At 39.9% G+C, this 20,201-nt stretch overlaps 1 protein-coding gene across 3 annotated transcripts in view; it reads left to right on the forward strand.

Annotated features, from left to right (window-relative positions):
- Positions 1-20,201, forward strand: part of ALKBH8 (alkB homolog 8, tRNA methyltransferase) — a 127,383-nt gene that overhangs the window by 40,754 nt on the left and 66,428 nt on the right. The window lies entirely within an intron of this gene.

The raw sequence follows: 20,201 nt of genomic DNA on the forward strand, positions 1-20,201 counted from the left end.
TACAGTTCATGGAATTCTCCAGGCCAGAATGCTGGAGTAGGTAGCTTTCCCCTTCTCCATAGGATCTTCCCAACCCAGGAATTGAACCCAGGACTCCCGTATTGCAGATGGATTCTTTACCAGCTGAGCCACAAGGGAAACCTTTAAACTGCTACAGAAGCTATCAAAAGCATGATTTAAAGCAGTCCATGCAAACTGAAGCTAATGAGGCCTTCCCTCATAGCTCAGTTGGTAAAGAATCTGCCTGCAATGCAGGAGACCCTGGTTCAATTCCTGGGTCAGGAAGATCAGTTAGAGAAGGGATAGGCTACTCACTACAGTATTCTCAGGTTTCCCTTGTGGCTTAGCTGGTAAAGAATCTGCCTGCAATGTGGGAGACCTGGGTTCGATCCCTGGGTTGGGAAGATCCCCTGGAGAAGGGAAAGGCTACCCACTCCAATATTCTGGCCTGGAGAATTCCAAGGACTGTATAGTCCATGGGGTCACAAAGAGTAAAACATGACTGAGTGATTTTCACTTTATTTCATTCGTGGAAACTGAAGATGGAGTTTTAGATAGAAATCAGAGTTTAAAATCTAGAAGAGTCTTTAAAATACGAGGTTGTTTCAAAATCTTGTTCCTGGATGTAAATACTGTTTTCTGGTATTTTTTGCATTTGCTAAGTTCAGTTCAGATCAGTCGCTCAGTTGTGTCTGACTCTTTGCAACCCCATGGACTGCAAAAGGCCAGGCCTCCCTGTCCATCGCCAACTCCTGGAGTTTACTCAAGCTCATGTCCATTGAGTCACTGAGGCCATCCAACCATCTCATCCTCTGTCGTCCCCTTCTCCTCCTGTCCTCAATCTTTCCCAGCATCAGGGTCTTTTCCAATGAGTCAGTTCTTCGCAGCAGGTGGCCAAAGTATTGGAGTCTCAGCTTCAGCATCAGTCCTTCCAGTGAATATTCAAGACTGATTTCCTTTAGGATGGACTGGTTGGATCTCCTTGCAGTCCAAGGGACTCTCAAGAGTCTTCTCCAACACGACACTTCAAAAGCATCAATTCTTCAGCACTCAGCTTTCTTTATAGTCCAACTCTCATACCCATACATGACTACTGGGAAAACCATAGCTTTGGCTAGGCACACCTTTGTTGGCAAAGTAATGTCTGCTTTTTAATATGCTGTCTAGTTTGGTCATAACTTTTCTTCTAAGGAGCAAGTGTCTTGTAATTTCATGGCTGCAGTCACCATCTGCAGTGATTTTGGAGCCCAAGAAAATAAAGTCTGTCACTGTTTGCATGAATTAATGGAACTTGGTGCCATGATCTTAGTTTTCTGAATGTTGAGAGTTTTAAGCCAACTTTTCATTCTCTCAGTTTCATCTAGATGCTCTTTAGTTCTTCACTTTCTGCCAAAAGGGTGGTGTCATCTGCATATGGGAGGTTATTCATATTTCTCCCGGCAATCTTGATTCCAGTTTATGCTTCATCCAGCCCAGAGTGTCTCATGATGTACTCTGCATATAAGTTAAAAAAGCAGGGTGACAATATACAGCCCTGACATACCCCTTTCCTTATTTGAACCATTCTGTTGTTCCATTTGCTTAGTTCCCATCACTAAATTTTGCTTCGGCTTTTTAACTTTTGCTGAGCTTGTGTGATCATGTTGATACTATATCTATAGAGCTAGTGTATTTGTTTGATAAGGCAAAACCTCTTATCCTCTCCACTTGTGGATTCTTATTAAGTGATTTAAAAAATAATGAGGACAGGAAGGGAAAAGAGCTCTTCACTGTCTTGTTTATTTTCATTTTACCTCTTATCCTGGCTTGTAGCTTTAGGGGATCAGTAAAGAACATCTTTTGTCTTTTCCTCCTAACTGTGTAACCAGTGTAGAAATGAGATAAAAGATAAATGAATATCAGAATGTCAGCTGCTGAGAAAACATGGAAGATCATGGTTTTGGATCTGTTTCCAACTCAATTTATTAATACTTCAACTGTGAATTAGATGTACTGTCCTTTACACTGGTACAGCTGATGACTTTTCCCATAAAGGCAGAGGCTGTCCCTATAACAGAGGACATGAAGAAGTATACATTAAGATTCTGCATACTAGCTAGATTTGAAAGAGAGAAGAAAGGGCTCATTGAAGCAGGTTTGGCTCTAGGCTAACCAAGCAGCTGAGGTGTACCTTCTCTGTGGAGAGTCGGAAGTAAAGAAATGGAGAAAAATAGGTCTTCCTATTACTTTCATTCCTATAGAAATTCTCTCCATTCCTAGGGAAATATAAAAAATGGGGCCTAAATATTCCTCCAACACCCTAAAAGGTGATTATATAGTTTTTAAGTTATAAAGAAGGGGAAAACTTGCCTCTAGTTGCACTGAAAATCTACTGTAATCATTATCTCCATTTGGTGTCTCTGGAGTCACACACTTTTTCCCCTAGTGGAAAAAAAAAGGTAGTATAATTGCCTTACAGTATTAGTTTCAGTTGTACAAGATAATTTGGTATTTTTATATTCTGTAAGATGATTACGAAAATAAGACTAGTTACCATCTGTTGCTGCACAAAGTTATTACAGTATTATTGACTATATTCTCTGTGCTGTGCATTTCTTTTGCTAATTTGTTTTGTAAGTTTGGAAGTTTGTACCTCTTTATCTCCATAACCTGTTTTACTCATCCCCCCATCCTCCTCCCGTGTTGGGACGACCAGTCCTCTTTATCTGAGTCTGCTTTCTGTTTTTTTTTTTTTTACATTTGTTTATTTATTTTTGTTTAGATTCCACATATAAGTGAGATCATACAGCATTTGTCTTTCTCATCTGACTTATTTCACTTAACATAATATACTCTAGCTCCATCCATGTTGTTGTAAATGGCAAAGTTTCCTCCTTTTTTATGGCAGAATAATTTTATGTGTGTGTGTGTCTCACATTTTGTTTATGAATTAATGGGCTCTTAGGTTGCTTTCATGTCTCGGCTGTTGTAAATAATACACATGGAGGTGCACATATCTTTTCAAGTTTGTGTTTATTCCTTATGTAAGGCAGAGTTGTGTTTGAAATGTGCAGTATGCTGATGTGTGCTCTGGAGTAGATTTGTTTGTGGTGTTTTCTATTTAACTTTTGATTGGATCTCATATTGCTTGCTTCACATATGCAGTATTGTAGACATGTGTTTGTAGTATCTGATCAACTAGGAAAGTTTTCACACCAGAAATATCAAATGATACTCTGCTTCTTACACCTCACTCAGAAGCAATGAGAAATAAGTTCCTTTGGGCCCCAGTTTAGCTGTTTTGTCTACTACTTGCAGATCACTCTTATATGCCATAAGATACCACAATATCATGTATGAGTTTATTTTTGCCCCTCTTGTTAAGACTGTTAAGGCTTGACCTTTAGAAAATTGTTTCTGACTGCAGCAAGGGAGCAGAGCTCATTTGCTTTCTTCAGTCATTTTCAAACGGGATGTCCTGTGTCCTCTGTATTGATTCCGGGGTGTGTTATCACTGCCCTTGCCTCCTTCCTTTGAGGTTTACGAGACTTGGTAATCTTGAGATTTCCTTTTTCAAGGAATTTAACAAGTGAATTCATGACTTTTGGTGTTTTTTGTTGTTGTTGTTTTATTGGGGTATAACTGCTTTACAATCTTGTGTTAATTTCTGCTGCACAACATGATAAATGAGCTATGTGTATAGTACAGGCCCCTCCTTGTGGGCCTCCCTCCCGCCCCGCCCCCGCCCAGGCCCACCCATCTAGGTCACCACAGAGTTTCCAAATGCCCTCCCTGTGCTGTTTATAGCGGGTTCGCCCTAGCTCTCTGTTTTATACATGGCAGTGCATGAATGGCAGCCTCAGTCTCCCAGTTCATCACTCCCCCACCCCACCAGGAAAAGTCCTTCACTATTGTTTAATGTTTCATTTATTTCTATTATGATCTTTATGATTTGGGGTTTAAAACTTTTTCTTTCTATAATTGCTCTAGGTGTAAGGTTAGATTGTATATTGGAGATTTTTCTTGTTGCTTGAGGTGAGATTGAATTGCTATAAACTTTCCTCTTAGAACTGCTTTTGCTGTGTCGCATATGTTTTGGGTGACTGTGTTTTTGTTTCTATGTATTTTTAAAATTTTCTCTGATTTCTCATGATCTCTTGGTTATTTACTAGGGTAGCCTCCACGTCTTTGTGTTTTTTTTATAGTTTTTTTTTTTCCTTGTAATTGATCTCTAATTTCATGGCGGTGTGGTCAGAAAACATGCATGATATGATTTCAGTTTTCTTAAGTGTACCGAGGCTTGATTTATGACCCAGGATGTAACCAATCCTGGAGAATGCTCTGTGTGCACTTGAGAAGAAAGTGTATTCTGCCACTTTTGTGTGGAATGTTGTAAAAAATATTAGTGAAATCTATCCGGTCTATTGTGTCATTTTGTCATTTAAAGATTGTGTTTCCTTAGTTATTTTCTATCTGGATGATCTGTCCATTGGTGTAAGTAGGCTGTTAGTGAAAGTGAAGTGAAGTCGCTCAGTTGTGTCCAGCTCTTTGCCATCCCATGGACTGTAGCCTACCAGGTTCCTCTGTCCATGGGATTTTCCAGGCAAGAATACTGGAGTGGGTTGCCATTCCCTTCTCTGGGGGATCTTCCCAACCCAGAAATAGAACCTGGGTCTCCTAAATTGCAGGCAGATTCTTTACCATCTGAGAAACCAGGGAAGCCCATTAGTATAGGTAGGAGATTTAAATTCCTCTGCTTTGGAAAAATATGATATACCAGAAGGCTTCTCTTCAAGGTACTTTTCAGCTTAGGAAAGTATATTCTTGGGAATATCATTTGTAGAATGACAAAAAGCTGTATTTGTTTTATTAAAAATGTACTGAGTTCCTCTTCACCCCGACAGTGGACTGATTATCTCATGATATGGTGGGATTCTGTATATATAAATCCAGGGAACATGTTAACAGACATTTTTGTTATTGCTCTATTTTTTTGTAAGTAATTTGTTTCAGTTTTGTATCCTTGCAGTTGTGTTTGTCTCTCCTTTTCTACTTATCAGGATAAAACAGTAATCTGAGCTCTTGTTCAGGGAGCCAAAGAATGAACTTTACAAACACGCATATAGTCACACAGTCAGAGTTTTATTTTAAAGGAGAGAGAAGTGTTAACTCCCAGCATAGACGCTGAGAGGGGGTGAAATGCCCTGAAAGGGCAGCAATTATAGCAGTTTATATCTTTACCAGTATTGATCTGTTTGTTTTTGGTTGGCTCACATCCCCGATATATATAATTTCTGACCAATTAGTTTGAAAGTTCCTATGTCCAGTTTGTTATTTTTATGACTTTTCTTAAAATCCCTCTGTCTTTGAGTTTTCTTAGACATTGAGCCACTATCCTGTGACTCTTTCTCATGACCCCAGGCCATCATTTAAGGACCAGATAAGGACCAGAAGTGTGGGCTAAGAGTTAATGGTCCATCTAGTATTTTCCTATCTGATAAGTTGGTCAACAGTTACTGATTGTTCTGTCTTGAGTCTGGATATTTTATGACCCTCCATGTCAGGGAGACTTTCCTCTGAATGCCTGGAATCAGGAACAGCAAGTATAGCTTTAAGTCAGTGGAGCAAAATGTTTATATGGGAGAAGGAGTTGAAGTTAAAAAAATGAACTGGAGGTCCTGGCCCTGCAGTGACTGCCTAATAATTTCTACCTCACAAACGTGGCAGACATGGTCATGATGAGGTATGTGGAATCCTTTGTGTGCTGTTTAAAATGAAAAGGAAACTTACTTCAAGCAGACTTACTTACAAGTTGTTACTGAACCAAATTTGTATCTACTTGCCTGCAAAGAGTAAAGCCAATCTGCTGACACTGTATTGTGGTGAGGAAGAGTGCAGCTTGTAAAGGCGTCAATACAAGAAGGATGGGTGGCTTGTGCTCTAAAACCCTGAAGTCTTCAAAGAGTCTCAGAAAAGCTTTTTAAAAGGCAAGGTGAGGGAGGGGAGTGTCCTAGGGTATGTGATCAGCTCTTGCACAGTTCTCTGATTGATGGTGATCTGTTGGTCCTTTATTGGACCGGAACCTTGTGGTCCGGAGTTGACAATGAGAGAGTGAAAGAAGGAAAGAGGCTAATATTCCCTGGGTTACGCAGCCGGCTTTCGTGCTCCAGGGAATCAGCCAGAAATAGAGAGAGAGAGAGAGAGAGAAAGAAAGAAAGACACGGGGACCCAAGCTCTGATGGAGCAAAGGTGTTTCAATCAACATGGTGTGGGCATATATACTGTCTTACAAGGTAGTTATTCTCAGCAAAGATGAAGATTAAAATTCCAGACTATCCATATTAGAGAGAGAGAGTTGTAAACAATCACTTTTACTGTATGGTTCATAAGAAGGAAGAGGATACTTATCACCATATTGAAAAACTAACAAAGGAAATGCCTGGATTCCTCAGCCCTGAGAGAGGCTTGCCCCTCCTCTTAATTCCTGAATTAATAAGGAACAGAGGATTCATGACAGATCCAAAATAGCACACAGGAAGCCTCCTGTTAAATGCTTCCTGACAGTTCCCCCTATTTTATTATATTCGTAAAAAAGAAAAAAAAAAAAGGTCCTGACCAATTGAGTCTGGTTAGTATTAACCAACCTTATAGAAAGGTGATGATAAACAACAAATATAATTATCAAGACAATCACCAAAGTTACAGTTCCAGACCCGATGCTGTGGGTAATACTTTGAAACCATCTTTGTGAGTCTAGCCCAGACAATCGATCAGCAAGCTGTTTAGCTAAAGTTTTCAAATTAGTGGAAGAGGGCAGACGTTTAGAAAAAGTTTCAAAGATTTCCTTTTGCAGTAATTGTACATTCAGAGAGGCATTATCATGTAAATGAAATTTGATTTGTTACCAGTTGTAGGCACTATGATTGAATTGAACAGGAGTAACACAACATTGGCAATTAATACAAGTTACAGAACGTAAAGTCTTATTAAATTGTAAACTTCCTATGGCTATAACAAAAGGAAGTGGGACACAGGCTTGTTTAAAATATGACTGATTATAGAAAGAAAGTAATGACCACGACTGGTCCCTGTGAAATGTCCGGTCTAAGTCCCAAGTTCGTCGGTGCAGGCAGCAAGTTTCCATATGTCCCCTTGTTCAGGCCCAGTTTGTTTATTGAGGACGACGATTCGAGGAGAAGGAGGGGGTGCCAGTCCACTGTCAAGCCAGCCAAGAAGTCCCTTGTCATGGTAATGTTTCATTAGTAACCTCTTACGTAATGTTTTTGTTCTTTCCCTGAAGTTTCAGCAGTGTAAACATGGTTCACAGACAAAGGGCGGCAATGTCCGAAAGTCTTTTGGAGGCAGGACGAAAGCCCAAGTTTGTCAGCTAACGTTTATGCATAATTTTGCTGGGCCCATGCACAATGGAAGGACTTCATAGCCTAAAGAAATGTTAATTAGTTTTCCCTCCTCCACAGGGTGTGAGGGTTCCAGGGAGGGGGCATATGGGTGGAGTCATTGGTTGATATGATCCACTTGATTGATTGTGTGGATTGATTTCTCCGTCCACTTTATGACCTATAATAAAGGGGGGGTTGGGTAAGTAAGCCCAGTTAAGTTTGGGAGGCACAGGCTAGCAGTCTGAGCATTGCCAAGAAAATGTATTCAGGACTCCGAGGCATTCCCTGTTGAGAGACCAGATTTTTAGCTTGATTAGTAAGGGTTTTTATCTGTCCCCAAGAGGGGAGGTCATAGGGTTGATGCTGCTGAGGGCAGTGCTTTCTGGAGATGTTTAGAGCCACCATGGCCCGTATTGGAATTTCTTCCTCCTGGGGTTCTTATTGTTTCATCTCCATTTTGAATGTCGGGGACCCCCTTGGGTTGAATTTTCCAAGGAAAAAGTTTGTTGGATCCATCTGGGGAAATACAAGCATATACCTTTCCCTGTAAGATTAATTTCCCAGATTTCCACTGTTTATTGAAACCATCTTGATACTAAATGGGCAGAGGAAGAGAAGTGTCCTTCAATTCCTTCGAAATGTCTTTCTGCCCTTATTAAAATATTTCCCTGTGGTAGGTTTAAAAAATTTAAAACAAAGCTGTATTAACAATAGTTATAGGTTTAGAAAATATCTTATGTTGGAATCTAGTAAAGTCTGCTTTAGATAAGGAAGACAGTAGTGTTCCTGTGTATTCCCCCCTTTTAAATTTTTTAATTTGTAACTTTAGTGTGTGATGTGCTCGTATATGTGTAATATGAATGGGAGAAGTGCGGTTTTTAATAACAAATTGTAGTTCAAAAAAGAGTTGTTGAATAATAGGTTGATTGGAGTTTATGGTGGAGGTTTTTATATTTTTTTAATACAAAAACTGAATATATAGAATCAGAGACTATATTAATGGGGTAAGGATGTAGGCAAATAACTTCAATAAGAGCATATACTTTATTTTCTTGAGCAGAATGAAATTTAGTATAAAAGATTTTATATTCTTTAAGAGACCAGAATGAAGTTTTGGCATTTTTAGTCCCTTCTATATAAAAAACCTCAGCTTGTGGTATAGGCTGTGAGCTGATAATGTGGGAAATAATAAATTCAATACTTTTGAGGAAATTTCACAGCTTACCAGAAGGATAATGAAATGAAATTTCTCCAAAATATTTTAGAAAAGCTAATTGGAAATCAGTAGAAGTTTGTAATGTGTTCTCAAATTGAGATTTATTTGTAATAAAGTTTTATTAAAGTATAAAGGAGCTAGAGAAAGCTTCTGACAGACATCAGAAGGGGGCAGAAAGAGTGCCCCCTGCTAGTCTTTAGCCAGATGTCATATAACTACTAGCAGTCTGCTAATTAGAGAAAGGAAATGTCTCAAAACTCAGAGAATAGCACCAGGCCCCTCACCCACAACATGCATTTTGAGATAGCGTTGGCACCAGGTGAGTTGTCCCGAGCCATAAAATGATTGACGTGAATCTTGAAGAAAGGCAGATTGCCATACAAATAGTTTTGTTTACATAGTTTAGGGGAACAATATCTGAGTATAACATACTGGTTTGTCAAGTCGGTTCTGAGCCATTAGGTGGAACTGACTTGAAGACAGAGTCTGGGGTAAATGTATAGCATATTAACATAGCTTAAGACAAACATTTCCATAAGAAAAATGCATTGGTTAACTCAGGGTTTGAGAATAGGTAACTTTAAGTGAAACCAGGTGTCATTATGGCAACACAGTATTTTAGGAGAAACCTCCTTTTAAGTTTGAATAGAAAAGGAAAAAAAAGAAAGAAATATCACTAGTTCGTTTCCTCCTGCCACTTAAGAGAGATAAACAGGCTGACACTTGCAGCCTGTTTTCTCCATTTGGAGACCCCTGGCCTTCCTGCCTGTTAAGTCAATCTAGATTGGCCAAGAAAAGACCGAAGATTTGTGGGGTCAGGGGCCCAAAAAGTCCGGTAGGTATTCTAGAGGGGACTGCTTGAGGGTAAAGGAGAAAGTCATTTAGGGCTGGTATATCTATGGCAGCATTGCTGGATGTTGAGGGTTTGAGGGAAAAGATGGAATTTGCCCTTGGTTTTTGTTGAAGGGGACCTGGGGAGTCTCCTGCTTGGAATTTTCCAGAATAGGTTTTCCTTCAATGTCGAATTTAGATTTACACTCTTTGGCCCAGTGCATTTCTCTACGGCAGCAGGGGCAGACTTTTGGAGGTGTTTTTTTTTTTTTTTAATTATTAGCTTTCCTAGGGCAGTCCCTTTTTAAATGGTACTTATCTCCACTTGTAAAGCATCCTTTATTTTCCTTTTCTTAAGGCAGCAACCATTGTTTCAGCTAGCATTTGCATGTTTTGAGTTTCTGATCCTATATTGCGACAAGCCTTCAAATAATCAAAAATAGTCCCTGTCTCATGAATTGGGGCTATAGCCCTCTGACATTCCTGATTTGCATTATCATAAACAGGTAATTTTTTTTAAGTTGTCTTTTAGCTTTTTTCTTTCTTTCTTTCTTTCTTTTTATTACAGTATGGGCTTAAGGGAGTCGTTGCCGGAATCGTTAGGTTCTGTCAAGGGAGAGACTTTGGAATTTGTGCCCGCTGGCAGGGGAGGAGTGCTCCGAGCAGCCGGGGAAGGGTTAGTAGGAAAATTCTGAAATGTCTTATGTTGTTCTAACTGGGCCTTTTGTAAGTCTTTATCGTCTAATTCATATTCATGTAATAAGTGTTTTGCTTGTTCTGAATATCAGGAGGGCTAGAATTACCTTGGAATGGCAGAATCACAGCTTCAATGAGAGCCCATAGGGGCCAGAAATCTATTGGAATATTTTTTCCCTGTCTGACGGCTCGTTCAACCTTGTCTTTGACCTGATGCCAAATTTCTAAATCAAAACTTCCTTCATCAGGGAACCAAGGGTTACATTCAGTCCACTGTCTGAAGGCAAGCCTCTATTCGCTGGTGTGAAGCTGAAAAATCCTTGAACTTTAAATAAGCAATGCAGTAAAGTAGAAAAGTGAGGGAGCTTTCCAGCCGATTGACCCATGTCTTAGTACTTACCGGCCTCAATAGGACCTCTGGGGTCACTCCGTCCGAATCTGCCACGTGTACCAGAGTCCCTGTTCTGGGCACCACTGTTGGTCCTTTATTGGACTGGAACCTGGTGGTCTGGAGTCGACGATGAGAGAGTGAAAGAAGGAAAGAGGCTAATATTCCCTGGGTTATGCAGCTGGCTTTCACACTCCAGGGAATCAGCCAGAAATAGAGAGAGAAAGAAAAGAAAGACACGGGGACCCAAGCTCTGATGGAGCAAAGGTGTTTCAATCAACATGGTGTGGGCATATATACTGTCTTACAAGGTAGTTATTCTCAGCAAAGATGAAGATTAAAATTCCAGACTTACAAAACATAAGGCGATCCATATTAGAGAGAGAGAGTTGGAAACAATCACTTTTACCATATGGTTCATAAGAAGGAAGAGGGTACTTATCACCATACTGAAAAACTAATGAAGGAAATGCTTGGATTCCTCAGCCCTGGGAGAGGCTTGCCCCTCCTCTTAATTCCTGAATATTCAGGAATTAATAAGGAACAGAGGATTTATGACAGATCCATAACAGCACACAGGAAGCCTCCTGTTAAATGCTTCCTGACAGTGATCAGTCTTTAGGCACCAGAAGTTTGGGAGCTACATGTTCATAGTCATTAAGTAGTTAATTTCTTCCTTTGGTGGTGGTTTTAGCATCTAAAAAACTCAGTAAATATGTGTCAGATACTATTACCTAGGTACTATTGAGAGGAGCTAAAACAGAGGCTACCGGGAGAGGTCTGTCCCAGGAAAGCCCAATAGGGTCCTGCCCAGTTGCAGTTTGAATCCCATGGAAAAGTTAGTGCAACTGCAGAAGGTTTATATTTGGCAGGCTTCTTTGTAGTCTGCTAAATTCTCAGGCATGAAATATTTTCTCCAGCTAAATATAGTCACTTCTATCCTCTCAGCTTTCTTCATTCTCTGTGAATCACACATCATTCTTCACGTCTTATTGTCTCTTGTTGATATATCCTTAAGAGTTTCAAAAGGTTAAAGGTCTCAGCCTCAGCCTATTTTTAACTGATAAGGATCAGAATTAAATTTGTCTTCTTTCTCAGAAGTGCTTCCAGTAGTGTTATGTTTTCATTTTCCTGTTTAGCCAGCATGGAGGAGATCAGTTTCATGTACTTTTCTGTTATCTGTTAGCTTAAAAAATATTAACAACCTATAAGTTGAGAGTTATGTTTTATTCTGTGGGAATTTTTAGGACTTCAAGTCTTGGAGACATCATCTCAAGTAACCCTGAGAGAACTGGTCTAAGGAGGTGAAAGGAGGAGTGAAGCTTTGTAGCAAAAGGCAGTAGTCTGAACATCAAAAGATTGTTAATAAAAAGAAAACCAGATATCCCAAGTTAAGGAATTTAGTGCTTTTTTATTTATGGGAAGATGCAAGAGGCTGGGCTCACTGAAATCATTCCTATTATATGCATCTTGCTATTTTGGGGTCAGTGTCCTGAGTTTTTTCACATCCTGAACTTCCTTGGGGCTCATTGTAGGGAGTGATTGCAGTCTGATGGCTGCTAGATCACAGGTTTCTTCTCCTTCCTGAGTGCCCCCAGAGCTCACCAGCCTACATTGTTATTGTTCAGTTGCTAAGAGATGTCTGACTTTCTGTGACCCCATGGACTGCAGCACACCAGGTTTCTCTGTCCTCCACTATTTCCCAGAGTTTGCTCAGATTCATGTCCATTGAGTCGGTGATGCTTTCTAACCACTGCATCCTTTGTCACCCCCTTCTTTTGTCTTTAAGCTTTTCCAGCATCAGGGTCTTTTCCAGTGAGTCACTGCAATTGCTGATGACTGTGACATCCTTGTTTACTGATTCGGCAGGAAATATTTCATTTTTCACATCTTATCTTTACTTCAGTAAATACTTGAGTGATAACTGTGTCTGCAGTTTCCTTTCTGTTGTATTTGGTTGTGTTAAGGGTTTTATAAGAGCAGAACGTCTAGGGTTTTTTGTTTGCTTTGAACTGAATATTATCTTTAATCTTGCCCCATTTTTGCAGGAGAAGGGTGTGTGAGAGAATAGTCATGTCCCAGGTCTTGGGTGAGTTCCTGGGATGGCTGCCAAGTGAGGATTCTTGGCTTCATGTGGAAAAGAATTCTAGAGTGAGCCATAGTAAAGTAAAAGATCTTTTCGAGAGATATACATTCCATAGACAGAATGTGGTCAGTCTCAGAAGGCGAGAACCAGATTTCAGCCTGTGGACTGTTTAGTTTTTATGGGCTGGGTAATTACATATGCTAAGAAGTAGGAGGAATATTCTAACTGTTTGAGAGAAGGAGCAGAAGTTTCCAGGAACTGGGCCACAGCCCACTTTTGTCCTTTTATGGTCAACCTGGGACCTGTCATGGTGTCTGAGAAAGTGTCATTTAGCATGCTAATGCATTGCAGTAAAAATATAATAAGGCTAAAGTGCTTTTGGAATTTGAATCTTCAGCCATCTTGGGCCACATTGGTTCTAACCAGTTTTGTTGTATCCTCAGTGGCTGTGTCTGTTACAGTGATTGTGTCCTGTTCCCTTTCTTCCTGTCTCTTCATGAGCTTGCTGTTAACTTGATCTTTATTGACTCAGAAAATAAAATATGTAAAACCAAAAAGAATAATTGGAAAAAGTTCCAATGGAGCAAAGCTGTCACAGGGCAGAATGATTCAGCAGTTGCTGGCAAGGATTGTTGATTGTGAATCCTTAGTAAATATTTGAAAAAAAATCTTTTTTTTTTTGGTCTTTAACAAGCAATGTTTTCAGGAAAATATTATAGATTTTATACTATTCCCTCCCTGTTGTTTGACCTGAGACCATGACAGGGAGGGCTCACAGCCCCGCCCATCAACAGAAAATTGGCCCTGCCCATCAGAACAAGACCCACTTTCCACAGTCAGTCTCTCTGATCAGGAAGCTTTCATAAGCCTCTTATCCTTATCCATCAGGTGGCTGACAGAATGAAAACCAGAATCACAGAAAACTAATCAAACTGATCACATGGACCACAGCCTTGTCTAACTCAATGAAACTATGAGCCGTGCTGTGTAGGGCCACCCAAGATGAATGGGTCATGGTGGAGAGTTCTGACAAAACATGGTCCACTGGAGAAGGCAGTGGTAAACCACTTCAGTATTCTTGCCTTGAGAACCCCATGAAAAGTATGAAAAGGCAAAAAGACAGGACACTGAAAGATGAACTCCCCAGGTCAGTGGGTGTGCAGTATGCTACTGGAGAAGGGTAGAGAAATAACTCCAGAAAGAATGAAGAGATGGAGACAAAGCAAAAACAACATCCAGTTGTGGATGGGACTGGTGATGGAAGTAAAGTCTGATGATGTAAAAAACAATATTGCATAGGAACCTGGAGTGTTAGGTTCATGAATCAAGGTAAATTACAAGTGATCAGACAGGAGATGACAAGAGTGAACATCAACTTTAGGAATCAGTGAACTGTCTACGGCCATACCACCCTGAACATGCCTGATCTCGTCTGATCTCGGAAGCTAAGCAGGGTTGGGCCTGGTTAGTACTTGGATGGTAGGAATCAGTGAACTAAGATGGAGTGGAATGGACGAATTTAACTCAGATGACCACTATATCTACTACTGTGGGCAAGATTCCCTTAGAAGTAATGGAGTAGCCTCATAGTCAACAAGAGTCTGAAATGCAGTACTTGGGTGCAATCTCAAAAATGACAGAATGATTCTGTTTGTTTCCAAGGCAAACCATTCAATATCACGGTAATCCAAGTCTATGCCCCAGCCAGTAATGCTGAAGAAGCTGAAGTTGGATGGTTCTGTGAAGACCTACAAGACCTTTTAGAACTAACACCTAAAAAAGATATCCTTTTCATTATAGGGGACTGGAATGCAAAAGTAGGAAGTCAAGAGATACCTGGAGTAACAGGCAAGCTTGGCCTTGGAGTACAAAATGAAGCAGGGCAAAGGCTAACAGAGTTTTGACAAGAGAACACACTGGTCATAGCAAACACTCTCTTCCAACAACACAAGAGAAGACTCTACACATGGACATCACCAGGTGGTCAACACCAAAATCAGATTGGTTATATTCTTTGCAGCCAAAAATGGAGAAGTTCTACAGAGTCAGCAAAAAAAAAAAAAAAAAAGATTGGGAGCTGACTGTGACTCAGGTCATGTACTCCTTATTGCAAAATTCAGACTTAAATTGAAGAAAGTATGGAAAACCACTACATCATTCAGGTATGACCTAAATCAAATCCCTTATGACTATACAGTAGAAGTGACAAATAGATTCAAGGGATTAGACCTGATAGACAGAGTGCTTGAAGAACTATGGACGGAGGTTTGTGACATTGTACAGGAGGCAGTGGTCAAGACCATCCCCAAGAAAAAGAAATGCAAAAAGGAAAAATGGCTGTCTGAGGAGGCCTTACAAATAGCTGAGAAAAGAAGAGAAGCAAAAGTCAAAGGAGAAAAGGAAAGATATACCCATTTGAATGCAGAGTTCCAAAGAATAGCGAGGAGAGACAAGAAAGCCTTCTTCAGTGATCACTGCAAAGAAATAGAGGAAAACAATAGAATGGGAAAGACTAGCAATCTCTTCAAGAAAATTAGAGATACCAAGGGAACATTTCTTGCAAAGATGGGCACAATAAAGGACAGAAACAGTATGGACCTAACAGAAGCAGAAGATATTAAGAAGAGGTGGCAAGAATACAGAGAAAACTATACAAAAAAGATCTTCATGACCCAGATAATGTGATGATGTGATCACTCACCTAGAACCAGACATCCTGGAATGCAAAGTCAAATGGGCCTTAGGAGGCATCACTATAAACAAAGCTAGTGGAGGTGATGGAATTCCAGTTGAGCTATTTCAAATCCTAAAAGATGATGCTGTGAAAGTGCTGCACTCAATATGCCAGCAAATTTGGAAAACTCAGCGGTGGCCACAGGACTGGAGAAGATCAGTTTTCATTCCAATCCCCCCAAAAAATGCAATGCCAAAGAATGTTCAAACTGCTGCACAATTGGACTCATCTCACATGCTCAAAATTCTCCAAGCCAGGCTTCAACAGTATGTGAACTGTGAACTTCCAGATGTGCAAGCTGGATTTAGAAAAGGCAGAGGAACCAGAGATCAAATTGCCAACTTCCGTTGGATCATCACAAAAGCAAGAGAGTTCCAGAAAAAATCTACTTCTTTATTGACTATACCAAAGCCTTTAACTGTGTGGTTCACAACAAACTGTGGAAAATTCTGAAAGAGATGGGAATACCAGACCACCTTACCTCCCTCCTGAGAAATCTGCATGCAGGTCAAGAAGCAACAGTTAGAACCAGAAATGGAACAACAGACTGGTTCCAAATTGGGAAAGGAGCAAGTCAATGCTGTGTATTGTCACCTTGCTTATTTAACTGCTATGCAAAGTACATCATGGGAAATGCCTGGCTGGCTGAAGCACAAACTGGAATCAAGATTGCCGGGAGAAATATCATTAACCTTATACACAGATAACACCACCCTTATGGCAGAAAGCGAAGAAGAACTAAAGAATCTCTTGATGAAAGTGAAAGAGGAGAGTGAAAGACCCAGCTTAAAGCTCAGCATTCAGAAAACTAAGATCATGGCATCCAGTCCCATCCTTTCATAGCAAATAGATGGGGAAACAATGGAAACAGTGACAGACTTTATTTTCAGAGGCTCCAAAATCACTGCAGATGGTGACTGCAGCCATCAAATTAAAAGATACTTGTTCCTTGGAAGAAAAACTATGACCATCGTAGACAGCATATTAAAAAGCAGAGACATTACTTTGCTGACCAAGGTCCATCTAGTCAAAGCTATGGTTTTTCTAGTAGTCATGTATGGATTTGAGAGTTGGACTATAAAGAAAGCTGAGTGCCGCAGAATTGATGCTTTTGAACTGTGGAGATAATTCTTGAGAGTCTCTTGGACTGCACGGAGATCAAACCAGTAAATTCTAAGGCAAATCAGTCCTGAATATTAATTGGAAGGACTGATGCTGAAGCTGAAACTCCAATACTTTGGCCACCTGATGGAAAGAACTGACTCATTGGAAAAGACCCTGATGCTGGAAAAGATTGCAGGCAGGAGGAGAAGGGAACAACAAAGGATGAGATGTTTGGTGGCATCACCGACTCAATGGACATGATTTTGAGCAAGCTCTGGGAGTTGGTGATGGATAGGGAAGCCTGGGGTTCTTCAGTCCTTGGGTTTGCAGAGTCAGACGCGACTGAGTGACTGAACTGAAGTGATAAAACTATACAGTTAGAGTCTAGTGTCTGCTGATATAGTCCCATCAAGCGTTTTCACCCAGATTGATTTCATTCCTTTGAGTCGCAGCTGATCATCTCTAATGAAGGAATTAATCTTTGTGTGTGCTCAGTTGTGTCTGACTCTTTGCGACCCTTTGGACTGTAGCCCTCCAGGCTCCTCTCTAGGGTTTTTTTCAGGCAAGAATGCTGGAGTGGGTTTCCATTTCCTCCTCCAGGGATCCTCCCAACCCAGGGATTTGGCCCAGGAATGGAACCCATATCTCCTGTGTCTCCTGCATTGCAGGTAGATTTTTTACCACTGAGCCAAATTAATAATATTCTGTTATTCTTTCTTTTTTGTGGACCTTTAGTGTTTATTCAGAAAATTGAAGCCTTTATGTATGTTTGCTTAAAAATGGGCTACAGTGTTACTTCTCCCCTTTTCCCAACTTTTAATAATGAAATTTTTCTTACAGAAAAGTTGATAGTATTATACAGTAAGTCTGTATATATTCACCACCTAGATACTACAGTTAACATTTTAATATATCAGCTTTATTAAATGACTGTTTATCTTTCGATCCTCAGTCTGTCAGCCCATTTTCTTTTAGTTATACATTTCAGGGAAGTTGCAGGTTTGAGTGCATTTCATGTCCAAAACATCAGAATTTATCTACAGTTTTTAAAAAATAGAATGCTTTTGGAGTGTGGAGAATGCTTTGTGGACTATTTGAAATTATTTGGAACAGGTAATTGTAAAACTAAGTTCTATCATCATACTTTATTTTCCATACTTAGATTGAAAGGGCATATGAGAAAGGGAAAAAGTTTTTTAGACCAGTATTATTGTTGTTGTTCAGTCACTCACTCATGTATGACTCTTTGCGACCCCATGCCAGAGTTCCCTGTCCTTCACTATCTCCTGGAGTTTGCTTAGACTCATGTCCCTTGAGTAAGTGATGCCATCCAACTGTCTCATCATCTGTCTTTCCCTTCTCTTTCTGCCCTCAATCTTTCCCAGCATCAAGGTCTTTTACAGCGAGTCAGCTCTTTGTGTCAAGTGGTCAAAGTGTTGGAGCTTCAGCTTCAGCATCAGTCCTTCCAGTGAATACTCAAGGACTGATTTCCTTTAGGATTGAGTGGTTTGATCTCTTTGTTGTCCAAGGGACTCTCAGGAGTCTTCTCAGCACCACAGATTCAAAAGCATTGATTCTTTGGCACTCAACCTTCTTTATGGTCCAACTCTCACATCCACACATGACTGCTAGAAAAACCATAGCTTTGACTAGATGGACCTGTGTCAGCAAAGTGATGACTCTGCTTTTTAATATGCTGTCTATGTTGGTCGTAACTTTTATTTCAAGGAGCAAGTGTCTTTTAATTTCATGGTAGATCACTGTCTGCAGTGACTTTGGAGCCCCCTAAAATAAAGTCTGTCACTGTTCTCATTGTTTCCCTATCTTCATGCAGTGAAGTGATGGGACCAGATGCCATGATCTTTGTTTTCTGTTTTCTTTTAGGTCTTAGTTTTTGAATGTTGAGTTTTAAGCCAGCTTTTTCACACTCCTCTTTCATAGTTCATTGAGAGGTTCTTTAATTTTTCTTCACTTTCTTCCATTAGGGTGGTGTCATCTGCATATCTGAGGTTATTGATATTCCTCCGGAAATCTTGATTCCAGTTTGTGCTTCATCCAGCCCAGCATTTTGCATGATGTACTGTGCATATAAGTTAAATAAGCAGGGTGACAATATACAGCCTTGACGTACTCCTTTCCCAGTTTGGAACCAGTTCATTTTTCCATGTTTGGTTGGTTCTAACTGTTGCTTCTTGACCCACATACAGGTTTAAACAGGAGGCAGGTAGGATGGTCTGGTTTTCCTATCTCTTTAAGAATTTCCCACACGTTGCTGTGATCCACACAGTCAAAGGCTTTAGCATATTCAATAAAGCAGATGTTTTTCTGAAATTCCGTTGCTTTTTCTATGATCCAATGGCTGTTGGCAATTTGATCTCTCGTTCCTCTGCTTTTTCTAAATCCAGCTTGTACGTCTGGAAGTTCTTGGTTCACATACTGTTGAAGCCTCTCTTGAAGGATTTTGAGCATGATCTTGCTAGTATGTGAAGTCAGTGCAACTGTGCAGTAGTTTGAGCAAAGAAGGGCTTGCCCTTTGGGATTGGAATGAAAACTGACCTTTTCCAGTCCTGTGGCCACTGCTGAGTTTTCCAAATTCATTGGCTTATGGAGTGCAGCACTTTAACAGTATCATCTTTTAGAATTTGAAATAGCTCAGCTGGAATTCCATCACCTCCACTAGTTTTGTAGTGATGTTTCCTAAGGCCCGCTTGACTTCACACTCCAGGATGTCTGGCTCTAGGTGATTGATCACACCATCCTGGTTATCAGAGTCATTAAGACTTTTTTGTACAGTTCTTCTGTGTTTTCTTGTTACCTCTTCTTAATATCTTCTGATCTGTTAGATCCATACCATTTTTGTCCTTTATTGTGCCCATCTTTGCATGAAATGTTCCCTTGGTATCTCTAATTTTCTTGAAAAGATCTCTTTTCTTTCCAATTCTTTTGTTTTCCTCTGTTTCTTTGCGTTGATCACTTAAAAAGGCTTTCTTATCTCTGTGTGCTATTCTTTGGGACTCTGCATTCAGATGGGTGTATCTTTCCTTTTCTCTTTTGCCTTTCACTTCTCTTCTTTTCTCAGCTGTTTGTAAGGCCTCCTCAGACAACCATTTTTCCTTTTTGCATTTCTTTTTCTTGGGGATGGTTTTGATCACTGCCTCCTGTACAGTGTTATGAACCTCCATCTATAGTTTTTCAGGCACTATGTTTATCAGATCTAATCCCTTAAATATATTTGTCACTTCTACTGTATAGTTATAAGGGATTTGACTTAGGTCATACCTGAATGGCCTGGTGGTTTCCCCTGTTTTCTTCAATTTAAGTCTGAATTTTGCAGTAAGATTCAATATAATTCTATATAATTTATGAAGGATTTTCATGTTTATCATGTTTTACCCAATATTATTATTATTAATAATAGGTAATCATTACTAAATGCTTGCTTTAGTGCCAGGTACTGTCCTAAATTTACCGTTGATGAAGGTACTATGCTAAATTAATGTTCATCCCACTGATACTTAGTTGGCATATTTATTTTTCACATGGATTGATTTGTTTGCTTAAATATTTTTTAGCCATTTGATGTGCCTTTTTAAAATTTACATTTGGAGATTTCCCTTGTGGTCCCATGGCTAAATGGTGCTCCAAATTCAAGAGGCCCAGGTTCAATCCCTGGTCAGGAAACTAGATCTCATATGCTGCAACTAAGACCCAGTGCAGCCAAATAAATAAATGAATAAATAAGAAAATATTAAAAAAAAAATCTCATT

Source organism: Odocoileus virginianus, chromosome 10 (assembly GCF_023699985.2).
Source record: "Odocoileus virginianus isolate 20LAN1187 ecotype Illinois chromosome 10, Ovbor_1.2, whole genome shotgun sequence".
Classification (NCBI taxonomy): Eukaryota; Metazoa; Chordata; class Mammalia; order Artiodactyla; family Cervidae; genus Odocoileus; species Odocoileus virginianus.